The 12,267-nt window shown below is 41.1% G+C and overlaps 1 protein-coding gene across 2 annotated transcripts in view; it reads left to right on the forward strand.

Annotated features, from left to right (window-relative positions):
* Nucleotides 1–5,173: 5,173 nt before the first annotated feature.
* The window catches only part of LRRFIP2 (LRR binding FLII interacting protein 2), a 127,748-nt gene continuing 120,654 nt past the window's right edge, over nt 5,174–12,267 (forward strand). Inside the window, exons 1-2 of one of the 2 annotated variants that reach the window (XM_054481167.2) lie at nt 5,174–5,480; nt 6,941–7,007. The gene's annotated coding sequence lies outside the window, so the exon portion shown is untranslated. The remainder of the gene's footprint in view (nt 5,481–6,940; nt 7,008–12,267) is intronic. The other variant, XM_063662049.1, reaches the window with a different exon arrangement.

Below are 12,267 nucleotides of genomic sequence, written 5' to 3' on the forward strand. Positions count from 1 at the left end.
TCTCTTTCTTTCGATCACCTCATTAGTTCTGACTCTTCCAAGTATTAAGTTGAACCATATGACCCTAATGTCACACAACCGGATTGAACCATTCAAACCTAAGGTGTAATGTCATTCTCAGGTCAAAAATTATTTTTAAAAATCAGTAATTTTATAGGATTCAAGCTTATAAAATAGCAACTCCACCCTACCCTTTCATTCTCATCCTGTTCCAATATTCTTACAGCACTATTATCTTATTTATGATTTGTATATTGTATGTAAGATCCTCACAGATAGGGAATTTGTCTGTTGTCCACTGCTGTGTGCTCTGTGTGCAGAGTAGGATTTGGTCTATAGCAGGCCCTCAGGATGCATTTATTTAAAGAATGAGTAGCTGAGACTACAGGTGTGCACCACCACACTTGGCTAATGTTTTCATTTTTTTATATTTTGTAGAGATGGGGTCCCACTATATTGCTTAGGCTGGTCTCAAACTCCTGGGCGCAAGCAATCCTCTCACCTTGGCCTCCCAAAGTGCTGGGCTTACAGTTGTGAGCTACCACACCTGGCCAAAAATGAATTCTTTTTTTAAAATTTTTCTTTTTTGAAGCAAAGTCTTACTCTGTGGCCCAGGCTGGAGTGCAGTGCCATGATCTCGACTCACTGCAGCCTACGCCTCCCTGGTTCAAGTGATTCTTGTGCCTCAGCCTCCCGAGTAGCTGGGACCACAGATGCATGACACTATGCATGAATGAATTCTTAACATTGAAGTCAGAGTGGTCTTTTGAAAATACAAATCTGATCATGTTGCTCTCACTAAAAACTCGATTGGTTTGCAGATTTCAGAACAAAGATTAGAATCTTTACCACAGCCTCTAAGACCCTGAATGGTGGACCCTTAACTCTCCAGACTCATCTCACATTCTCTCATTTCAGTCCCTGGGACTCTGTTGCTTCTATCATGAGCTCTATTTGTGCTCTTTCTTGCTGTCCCCAACTTCTGCATGTAGTTTATACTCTGAGGCACTTTTAAATCTCAGCTTGAAACATCTATTCCCAGGAGAAGGCATTTCTGATACCTCAGGTTAGGTCAAGTCCCAATGCTTTTATGCCCTCATGGCAGCACATACCTACCCTTTGTAATACTTGTTAGATTTTAAAGGTACTTTTGTGAGATTGTCTCCCTTACCAGTTTCATAAGAAAAAGAAACAGCTTTGTTTTTGCTTCCCATTGGATGTCTAGCATTTGCAAATTATCTAGCACATAGTGAGAGCTTAACATTAAAAAATATATGTATCAACAGAAACTCTGGAATTCTAGCTCCTTAAGGGCAGAGATTGTTTTGTCCCTGTGTCAAGTACCTAACTGGGTGCCTGATACACAGCAGATAAATAATAGTTTGTTAAATAAGCTATAATATGAAGGATGTTTTTTACTCATTTATAGTAAGTATATAATGCAGAAAAACCATCACTTGATAATCAGTGATTAGGTGTTCATAACATAATTGATACCTACACAAAGTCCCAAATTTTCCCCTCTCATCAACCTTTCCTCAAGACTAAGATTGAACAAAGTAATTTACCCTTCATTTTTTCCCTGTTTATTCTCTGGTGGAGTAAAGGGTGAGTGCCCTGGGTAGTAGAATCCATGTAGAACCAGAATTAGCCATAAGTGAGATTTTGCACACTAACCAACAAACCATAGCATTCTTTTTTTTTTTTTTTGAGGTAGGATCTTGCTCTGTCACCCAGACTGGCTTGCAGTGGTGTAGTCATGGCTCACTGCAGCCTTGACCTCCAGGACTCAAGTGATCCACCCACTTCAGCCTCTGGAGTAGCTGGGACTACAGGTGTGGACCACCACAACCAGCTATTTTTTTTTTTTTTTTTTTTTTGTAGAGACAGGATTTCACCATGTTGCCCAGGCTGGTCCAGAACTCTTGGGCTCAAGGTATCTGCCCACCTTGGCCCCTCAAAGTGCTGGATTACAAGGTGTTAGCCACCATGCCCACCCAGTATTCTTGTTTTGACAGTTAGATGTTTAGAAACTTTTTAAAAAATCCAGTCAAATGAGGAGTCTTGTATTCCTCTGTTTTCCTTTGATAACAATCTGTGAAAAAACCGCAGTGGTCAGAAGATGTGTTAAAATATACACACACAAGTTGTATAATGTTGCAGGTTTATTAGGGCAGGATGACATGCAACAGTATGACCAGAGAAAGCAACAACCTTACAAATGAATCACTTTCAATTGTGTTGACCCAGATAATTTTAAAAATAAACTTGTAATTCAAGATGAGCACCAGGACAAGCTTATTAACATTTGCTAATTTAGGAGAGGAAGGGCCAAGTCAAATATAATAAAAATGAATTACTGCAAAATGGAAACTTTTTGATATGAAACATAAAAATAAATTAAAAACCTAAAGACCGTAGTATGTCAATTTCCTGGTTTTAATAAGGTATTATAGGTATGTAAGATATCAATAGGGTAAACTGGGCAAATACTACACAGGACCGCTGTACTATTTTTGCAACTTTTTAATAATTATTTCCAAATAAAAAGTAAAAAAGAAAAAATAACAACATGAAAAAATAAATCTAGATAGGAATTCTTAGGAGGAGAACTTAAAACAAATATACACAGTAAAAGACAGTTACATAACCAGGTTTCCATAGGCTTGTAAGGAGTTATATAAAATTAGAAAAATGTTTCTAACACACACACAGACACACTTTTTTTTTGGAGACAGGGTCCTGCTCTGTCATGCAGGCTGGAGGACAGTGGCACAATCACATCTTACTGCAGCCTTGACCTCCTGGGCCCAAGCAATCCTCCCACCTAGGTCTCCCAAGTAGCTGAGACTAACAGGCACATGCCACCATGCCCAGCTAATTTTTTGTAGAGATAAGGTTTCACCATGTTCCCCAGGCTGGTCGTGAACTCCTAAGCTTATGCAATTCACCTGCCTTGGCGTCCCAAAGTAGTGGGATTACAGGTGTGAGCCATTGCGCCTAGACCAGACACACTTTACTAATAAAAATATTAGGCTTTCAAAAGTGGTATCCTGCTTTTAATGTTTGAACTAATGATCTTTCACATCTTAGAGATGTGTAGTGTGAAACACAGTATTACCGTGTTTGTGAAAGACAACTTTTGTGAAAACCACAAAAATGAGTATTTGCTCTTAAGAAAGGAAAAAATTTATTTCTTGGCCTCATCAAAGAAAACTGAAGAATTTGCTATGAAAGGAACAAAAATGTACAAACTGTACCACCTCAACCCCCCAAACTGTATAAACAATTGCAAAATTTTCCTTCATCTATTGATAGAATCCCAGAGAAGCCAGTCCTCACAGACCTGGGGGCATTCCCATGTCAGAATATTCCAAAAAGATCTAGGAACACATATATTTGGCAGAAATAAATCAATTAATGTGCAGGGAAAGACTGCCCATGAAATAATTTATGGTGATGCATTTAGTATGGCCAGAGAGATGTGAGTTCAAATTTTGGCTCTTCCAGCTACTAGTTTTGCTACCTTAGGTATGTCACAATCTCTCTGAATCTCAATGTCTTTGTTACTAAAGTGGGTATAATGATACCCACATCTCAAGGTTAGTCCTAATACTGGAAGAGATATTTAAGTTCCTAGCACAATGCTGTGTAAATAGAAGGTGATTAAGTGTTAGCTACCTCCCAGTCCCTTTTCCGAGAAACACAATGCAAAATATTTCTGCTGGTTTGCATGAATCAAAACAAGTGGCTAAGGAGAAAAATTAAAAGGGCAAGAGAATCTAATGTATTATCCAGACAATCTCTATATTAATTATGTCGTTAATATTTAATACATGTTGGGTTTTTGGTATTATTCAGGTACTGCATCTGAATAGATCCTCTCCCTTTGTCTTCAACAAATTTGGCAAAAGATGTCATTAATCATTTTATTCAGATCATAACATGCCGACGTAAAAATCATAGTTTTAATGTTTACTCATGGCTCTGAGAAATATAGTGACATAGAAACAGTGAAAAGGTAAAGAATTTGTCTCTCAAAGCTGATGGGTATAATTCTCCCTGTCTCTTGAACCTCCCCCATTAGTGCCACAGTGCCAGCCCCCATAAACTGTAAGCGTGATCAAGTCTTCTGAAATTGCAGGGGGAAGTGGGCAGCACAGAAACAGCCCTTAGAAAGCTTTAGAGACAGGTGCTCAACATGGAACTAGTGGGCTTATTTAGGGGGTTCTGGAATCTGCAGTCCCTGTATGTAAAGTCGTGGTTAGGTGTATTTCATGCCTTTTTTGTCAGGAGGCTCCTCAACTATCACTTCCTCCTAGAGGTCTTTTTTAGCCATCCTATCTAGCCAGAGGCCTCGTCCACAAAATCTTTTTCATCACTCTGTGTGTTTCCTGCAAAGCCTTACTACATCTGTCATTATCTTGTTCGTTTGCTTCAGCCCGTCTATTCCACTAAGGTAAGTTTTTCAAATGCACGACCCTGGTCTTTCCCCAGTGCCTTGAACCTGGTGGGCCTCGTCAGATACTTCCGGAATAAATAACAAGTCCGTGTCTATCAGATTTTTAACAGACTCTATACTCCTCCCTCCATCCCGCTCCCCACCCACCCCCCCATCTCTCGGGCAAGCATTCTTCTCCAGAAATAATTTTAAGGTCAGGCGTCTTCATTTTTGAAATGAGGCTTGGGCATTTCGACCACACCCACCCTCCCTCCCTCGCATACTCGTTTCCTAACAGAGCGCTACTCCAGCCCACTTGCCCAAGCCCACCAGGCCGCAGGGTTTAGGGGCAACCAGGGGTGGGGCAGCCCTGAACCGGAACAAGTGTCAATTCACATTACCGGCACTGGTCCTGGTTCGGAGAGCCTGGGCAGGAACCGTGGGACCCAGAGAAGCCACCCGCCCAAGGCCGCCTCCGGCCTCCGCCCCGCCAGCAGCCCAGGGCCCCGCCCTACCGGCAGCCGCGCCTCGCCGCCCTCCCTCCAGCTTGGCCCTAACGGCTCGCAATGGCGGAACAGGGAGCCAGGAGCATCGCCGCTTGGGGAACCTCACCCGCCGGCCCAGGACTCAGCTCGCCGTGTGACAGCCCCGGGTACTTTGCCCAGCGGGGTGCAAGCCCGGCCCGCGGCAAGCGCCACTCCCGGGCAGTCGCGGGCACAACTGCTTCCGGGTGAGTGGGTCGTCGACCCTGTGGCCCCGCCCATCCTTCGCCTCTTCAGTCGGCCGCTCAGGCTGCGGCTCCTCCCGGGGTCGCTTCCCGCTGTCTCAGCCGCGGCGCAGAGGGCACATCGGCCTGACCGACTAGCCGGCTGCCAGTGCCGGGAGCCGCCGCGTCCATCCCCGCCCGCCTGGCCGGGGACCCAGGACTGAGTCGTCCAGCTGCGCCCCTCGCCCATAGCCCCAGCGGGCGCCGGGCGGGCGAGCAGCTCTTCGGCCCTTCCCGGACAGCGACGCAGTCACAGCGCGCGCCCTAACACAGGTAAGGGCCGCTCCTCCCGCCAGCCCGGTGGGAGCAGGGAGCAGGGAGTTGGGGACCTCCTTCCCGGCCTCCGCAGTCCCGTGGGATCCGCGCCGCCTCTGACCTCGGCTAGGGGGCCGGGCTTCCCTGGGGACTGGCCGGCCCCTGGCGGGCTCCCGGGCTGGGGTCGCCCCCTGCCTGCGGCGTTCTCAGACATCCCATCTGATTTCTAACGCTCACCTTTCCACCGCGCTGGGGAAAGGTACGTGTTATTCCCACTGTGGGAGAAATTAAATTGGGCAGCTGTCCCTCCGTTTCGGGTGCCCTAGGCGCCTTCTCTTCCTCCTTAGACGCCACACTACGGTTCTGTCCCGGGACGAGCACCCCCAGGGCACGGTGTCAGGACGGTGTAGGGCGTAGCATTTTTTGGGAATTTTACTTCTTCCTCCTTGACCTGAGCTGGATCGCGGGTTTAACAGGCACTAGCTGGGTTAATACTTGACTAATATGAGGCGTTATTGACACCCAGATTGTTAAGTTACAGAACTCCAGTCAGCCCTGCCTGTGAGTAACCAGCAGGATGCAGGAGGACCTAAGGAAACCCACTTCTTTTTCTTTCTTAGAGGGAAAAAAGTTCAAGTGTTTGCTTTACTTTTTTCACCGTGGGAGATACAAATACAGGCTGCTGAGACATGGCTAGATAAATATGGTATCCTAAACCTTAACTGTTAGTAGCTGGTTTTCTTTGAGTTTCCATTTAATGACTCAGCGTTTCTACTATAAACAGAAAAATTGTAGAGTGGATTGATTGACTAAAAATGATATGTAAGGATAAGGGTGGCTCTTAATTTTTTTATGTTGTCATAATGGGAAGAGAATGTGGATATAGTAATGGAACGAGAGAGAGAGAGCAGGGTATGGATGTATAAGTTCTTAATCAGTGTTTAAAATAATATTTTTTCAAGATAACATTTTATTTTGGGGATAAATCTATATGAAAAAGTGCAATTATTGGAGAATGCAGTGTTGCAAATAGAATTAGTTGGCAGGGACTCCAAGGTTGTTGTGGTTTGAATATCTTGCGGCACTAACCCTGTTTAACCAACATCATGCTCTGTTTAACAGATGCAGAGCTAATGACCTAGTATTATAATATGTAGAATAAGAATTTCGGAAAGTGTGATTCATTTCGAAGGTAGATCACTCACTTTGTGAATCATTGCTATGAATCTGAAAATTGAAATAGAGGAAAGCTAAGTTCGTATCTGCCTAATGAGATGGCATTCTTTACTCATTTTATAGGAAGTGTTGTATTATGTTTTGTTAGGTCTGTTGCTGGATATTTATCATCGTGAAGAATGGTAATGAAATAAAAGTTGAAGTATTTGCAGAATGCTCGAATTTAGAATAGTTTGTTGGTTTTTAAGTGATTGCTTTGATTTTACCCCTTCCCCCCCCCCTTTTTTTTTTTTTTTTGCCAGATGTGGGAAGATAAATGAAGGGGTCTAGAAGTAAATGTCAGTGGAAAGGAGAGCTACCATCACTAAGGTACGAAAATGTTCACTGAAAGAATTTGCACTATACAAAATAGTCTTTTGAGTGGAAAGCATCACCCATTTTTGTGATTCTGTCTTTAAAAATGTAGAATGAAACTACATGAGTTATTAAGTTCTGTTCTAGAAGAAAGTGTGTATTGAAGTTGTGATTGGAATGGATTCACTTTAAACTAGAAATAGCTTTTTATTGCTGAAATGTAATTTGATCATTTTTGACTTTAAAAATGTTAAGTAAAATAAGGTTGAAATCACCGAGTTCTTAATACCCTTACCCTTGTTTTTCTTTTCCTTCTGTTGGAGTTCAGCTGATTTTTACCTTGATTTTCATTTATAAAGAACTTTAGTTATAAAGTAATGGCAAGTCTATCCTGTTGGTCTAGCTTACTAAATTCCTTTATTTCTTTCACTAAATTTTGGCATTTTTTTTTACTTTGGATATCCATTATATTCAGAGTGTTCCCTAATGTTGCTTTTGATTTTTGTCTAGCTAATAGTGACTTAAGAGTTTCAGTTCCCTGTGAACACAGATTCCCTTTTGGAAAATCCCTTGTGGAAATCACCATAACTGACAGTCTTGATAGGTAAATATGCAAGGGAAACCTTCATAGGTCAGGATTTAAGTATCTCCGTAACGAAAGGAAAAGGTAATATGGAGAATATATTTGGCAAAGTATCTCTGTCTCTCAAAACAAAAACAAATCTTTATTAGAAATGAATTTAGCAAGAGGGAGGGAGCAATTTCTTGCAGAACTCTTTGTGGATTATTTACCCTGTTCCTAGTGTGAGAAGGAGCAGAGTTGATAATATATAGAAAAAAATAATTCTTGTAGTGTGCTGGGAATGTTGACGAGGGTCATTCAAAAGGAAATAAAATTCTTCTGTCTTTATCTTAGGATCATTATCCATTGCACCTGCAAAATACAGGCTGTTTCATAGCTTTTTCCTTTTAGGTAGTTGCTTTCTATGTGGAACATCTAAATTGAGAGATGGTCCTTTAATAGGGAAAATGTACTAGTTTGTCCAGTCTGCAAATAAAGAATATAATCTGTGATCATTTAAAACTCAACTTTTGGAAGCCAAGGCAGAAGGATTGCTTGAGCCCAGGAGTTAAAGACCAGTCTGGGCAACATAGTGAGACCCTGTCTCTACAAAAAAATTAGCTGGTGGTGTGTCCCTGCAGTCCCAGCTGCTTGTGAGACTGAGGTGGGAAGACCACATGAGCTCTGCGGTGAGCCCTGAAAGCACCACTGCACTCCAGCCTGGGAGACAGGGTGAGACCCTGTCTCGAAAATAAATAAATGAAACTCAACTTTTTTTTTTTAGATGGAGTCTTGCTCTGTCGCCCAGGCTGGAGTGCAGTGGCGCAATCTCGGCTCACTGCAAGCTCCGCCTTCCGGATTCATGCCATTCTCCTGCCTCAGCCTACCCAGTAGCTGGGACTACAGGCGCCTGCCACCACGCCCCGCTAATTTTTTATTTTTTATTTTTTAGTAGAGACGGGGTTTCACCCTGTTAGCCAGGATGGCTTCGATCTCCTGACCTCGTGATCTGCCCGCCTTGGCCTCCCAAAGTTCTGGGATTACAGGGATGAGCCACTGCGCCCAGCCAGTAAAACTCAACTTTTAAAACTTCAGAAGGAAGGAATTGAACAAAACTCACCTTGTGAACTTTTTGGCTTATAATAAATTATGCTGGACTTCAAAGGAGTCAAACAACTAGGCTAAAAACTGGGTTGATCATGTGCTATACTTCTTCATTAGTTCATTATTCATTTATTTTGATGGGGAGGTCAAGAGATAATCCCACTTCATAGGGAACATACGTATGCATTTGTTTTAGCCTAGTGGTAGGGAGAACAGTAGATAAAAGTAGAGATAATTAGGGAAGGGGAAGAAATGGCATTATAGGAGGAGAATGCTTATTTCATAGGTTCAGTAGATATTTATGGGACTTTTACAAATTGATAAAACATTTTAAAAAGTGGTATATGATGAAAAGAAAGTCTGCTTTCCACCACAAACTCCCAGCCTTTCCTTACCCCAACACCGAATCCAAGCAACCATATTCAATCACATATGTCTAGGAGAAATATATTGTATCTTTCATTCTTATCTTTGGCATATGAAGATCTTTTTGTATTTAGCACATATTTCTTACTTTTTTTAAAAGACCGCATGCCTTGCTAGTGTAGATGAACCATAGTTTATTCATTTTCCCTAATTTATTTTACCATTTTCTATTGACAGATATTTAGGTTGTTTTTAACCTTCTGCAAACACTGCTATAATGAACAATACATATATAAGTCTTTGCATTAGTAGTATCTATGCAGAATGTATTTTCAAAGTGTGACTGTAAGATTGGGACTGAAGTTATGAAAAGTTAGAACTATTTCAATCCTATATTGGCTTTATTTATAATAGAATTTAACTTATTTCTTGGGCTTGTGGAAGGGGAAAGGAGCTCTTAATTACTTTGTATTCTTTATCCATCTCTCCATTTAAAAAATATTGCAAATGTATTTTATAAGGTACTTAAAAACATTTGAGTGTCAGGTGATTAATTTTATTTGTATCGGTAAAAGTAGAAATATCATGGTTTGAAGACTGGTACTGTCATATAGAAGCATTTATATTTGATAATAGTTAAATGGCTACATCTTAAGTAGGTTGATTGTTTCAGAATTTTATGACCAGTATCAATTAAAAGCATTGTGTATAGTTTAACTTCTTGCCCTGCATAAGTCGGTACTATATTATTAGTCAGGAAAGAAGTAAATAATCTACCTCCTTTTTTCCTTTACCTTCCACATCCTAATCTATACATAATAAAATAAACCTCTATGGAGTTTGAGATCCAAAAATCCTTTTGCAAACTAGAGTGCTATTTGATGGATTACTTTCTCAAGGCAGGAAGTAGGTACAGATTCAATCTTTATTCTGCAAAGTTTTTGTAAACAGAATAAAGGAGGCTTAGGTTTGATGTTATACAGGTTACTTGTGGCCAGGAGGAGGTTCAGGATTCTTTGCCTTTTTGAAATGAGAGAGACAGTAGAGAGAAAAAAAAAATTACATACTGAAGGGCTATAGTTTGATGAAGTCGGAACTCGTGAGTGGTAGCTTCCCTGGCTTGTGCCCAGGGTCTATTTTGAGACCTTGTCAAAGCTTGCCTGACAGAACCTACCACATAACCATAATCTGGCCTGGTCCTGTTGCAAGTCAGGAAGGCCTGCGGTTTAGGATCAGTGGCAAGCACAGAAGGGGGAGTTATGAAGGACATTTTGCCTTCAGAAGATTAAGGCTAGGTTTTGGGGTGAACAACTACTTAGCCCGTATATCCGAGGATCCAAGTTTTTGCTGCTACCTCCTCCTCCCCTGCTTCTTCCTCTTATTAAGGAAAACTAAGGAGTAAAGGTTTTGTTTGTTTGTTTGTTTGTTTTGAGACAGGATCTCACTCTGATGCCCACGCTGGAGTCCTGTGGTATGAACACAGATCACTGCAGCCTCGACTTCCTGGGCTTGGGTGATTTTCCCACCTTAGCCTCCCAAGTAGCTGGGACTACATGCATACATCACCACACAGGGCCAATTTTTGTATTTTTTGTAGAAACGGGATGTCCGCATGTTGCCCACGCTGGTCTCTAACTCCTGGGCTCACATCGTTCACCCACCTTGGCCTCCCAAATTGCTGGGATTACAAGCATGAGCCACTGCGCCCGTCCAGGAGGAAAGTTTTTAGAAAAAGGTGCACAAGAAAGAGCATAGGATTGTGCCAACATTGATGTTATCTTCTGGTTATATGAGAGTGTTTGCCAAGAATTGGTCGAATGTTTTACATTAGGGAAAAAGCATTATTGTTACTGGCATAGGGAGGGCCCCTGTTAAAATAGCAGTCCAATTCAGAGACCTTCATGTTTGTCGTTAAGATCAAAAGGACTCTTGGAATAATGGACTATTCTACAGGATTATTTTGAGTTCAGATAGATAAATTAGCTTCTTCCCAAATTCTCATTCTGCTTTTCCTGTGGTACTATATAGTATCATGAAGTTATATCTTTAAACTCTTAGTTTGTACTATGTGGTGTCTTATGAAAACCTTGATTTGTTTATACTTAGTGAATGAAACACTTGAGTTTAAAGTTCTTTAACTGATGTCACTTCTTAGGCTAGAAAGCTGTTGAAAGAACTTAGCGCTCCACCCTTAGACCAAGGTTCCTGTCACCATATTTAACAGCAGCTTTGTATTACAGTCAAGATTGTTTGAAGAATTCAGCATACAAACTTAATTTACAGATGCAAGCCTGCAGATGGATCCCCCACCCCCACTTTTTTGCTTTGGATTAGGTTGTGACTGGAGGAAATTTAGTTTTCCTTTGCCTTCAGTTATTTGCAGTTGTTCACATTTGTGATGATGAGAATGATGATGATGATAATGTATTTAGGATTCAGTGTGAGGAGAAAAAATAAACTAGTTTTTTTCTTTCTTCCTTATCAGTTTATTCCCATAATCTTATTTTCCCTTCTCTGTCTCAGCCTTCCTTTCCTCCTCAGGGGAAAAAAAAGAAAAAGAAAAGAAATAAACAGCAGCAGTGAAAGAAAGTGGTAAAGAGCTGGGAAAAGCCTTGGAATACATATCAGGGTGCTTTCTCAGAGGTGGAATATAAACACCTTCATTAAAGAATCATGGATTATCTTTTTCCATTGTTTTCATTTTGAACCCTGTATATCTTAGTGTTCCTTCATTACCACATTTTAACTACTTTTGATATAGCAGATATCTTTACTGCTTTAGGGAAGCAAATTTAATTTTTATGTTACTGTTCTGAGCATGTTGTTCCTTACGTGCCCACTTTCCTAAGTAGAAATATATTAACAGCTAGGAGCAATCTTTTGGCTTTCTGTTTTGTAAGTTAGAGTATACCGTACTGTATGCAGAGGATTAGGATGTTAAAATATTTATTTCCCTGTTAAATGGCTTAAATCATGAACGAACTGAATATATAGCGTTGCTTTTTTTAAAAAGTGAGTATCCCAGTTAAGTGACCTAAGGATTATAGGACTAAATGTAGAAAAAAATTCAGCTTTAGATTAGATGTTTTTTCCCTTGTCACAGATAATGCTGTATCTAGGTGAACAGTCAAGGAAATGAGAGGGCATTGTTCTTGTTGTCTTGCCAGATTCATCCTTTGCGATCAAATAAAGTTTGTTTTGTTTTTAAAATTGTGGTACAATATAGATAACATAAAATTTACT

This window comes from Pongo pygmaeus, chromosome 2 (assembly GCF_028885625.2).
Source record: "Pongo pygmaeus isolate AG05252 chromosome 2, NHGRI_mPonPyg2-v2.0_pri, whole genome shotgun sequence".
Taxonomy (NCBI): domain Eukaryota; kingdom Metazoa; phylum Chordata; class Mammalia; order Primates; family Hominidae; genus Pongo; species Pongo pygmaeus.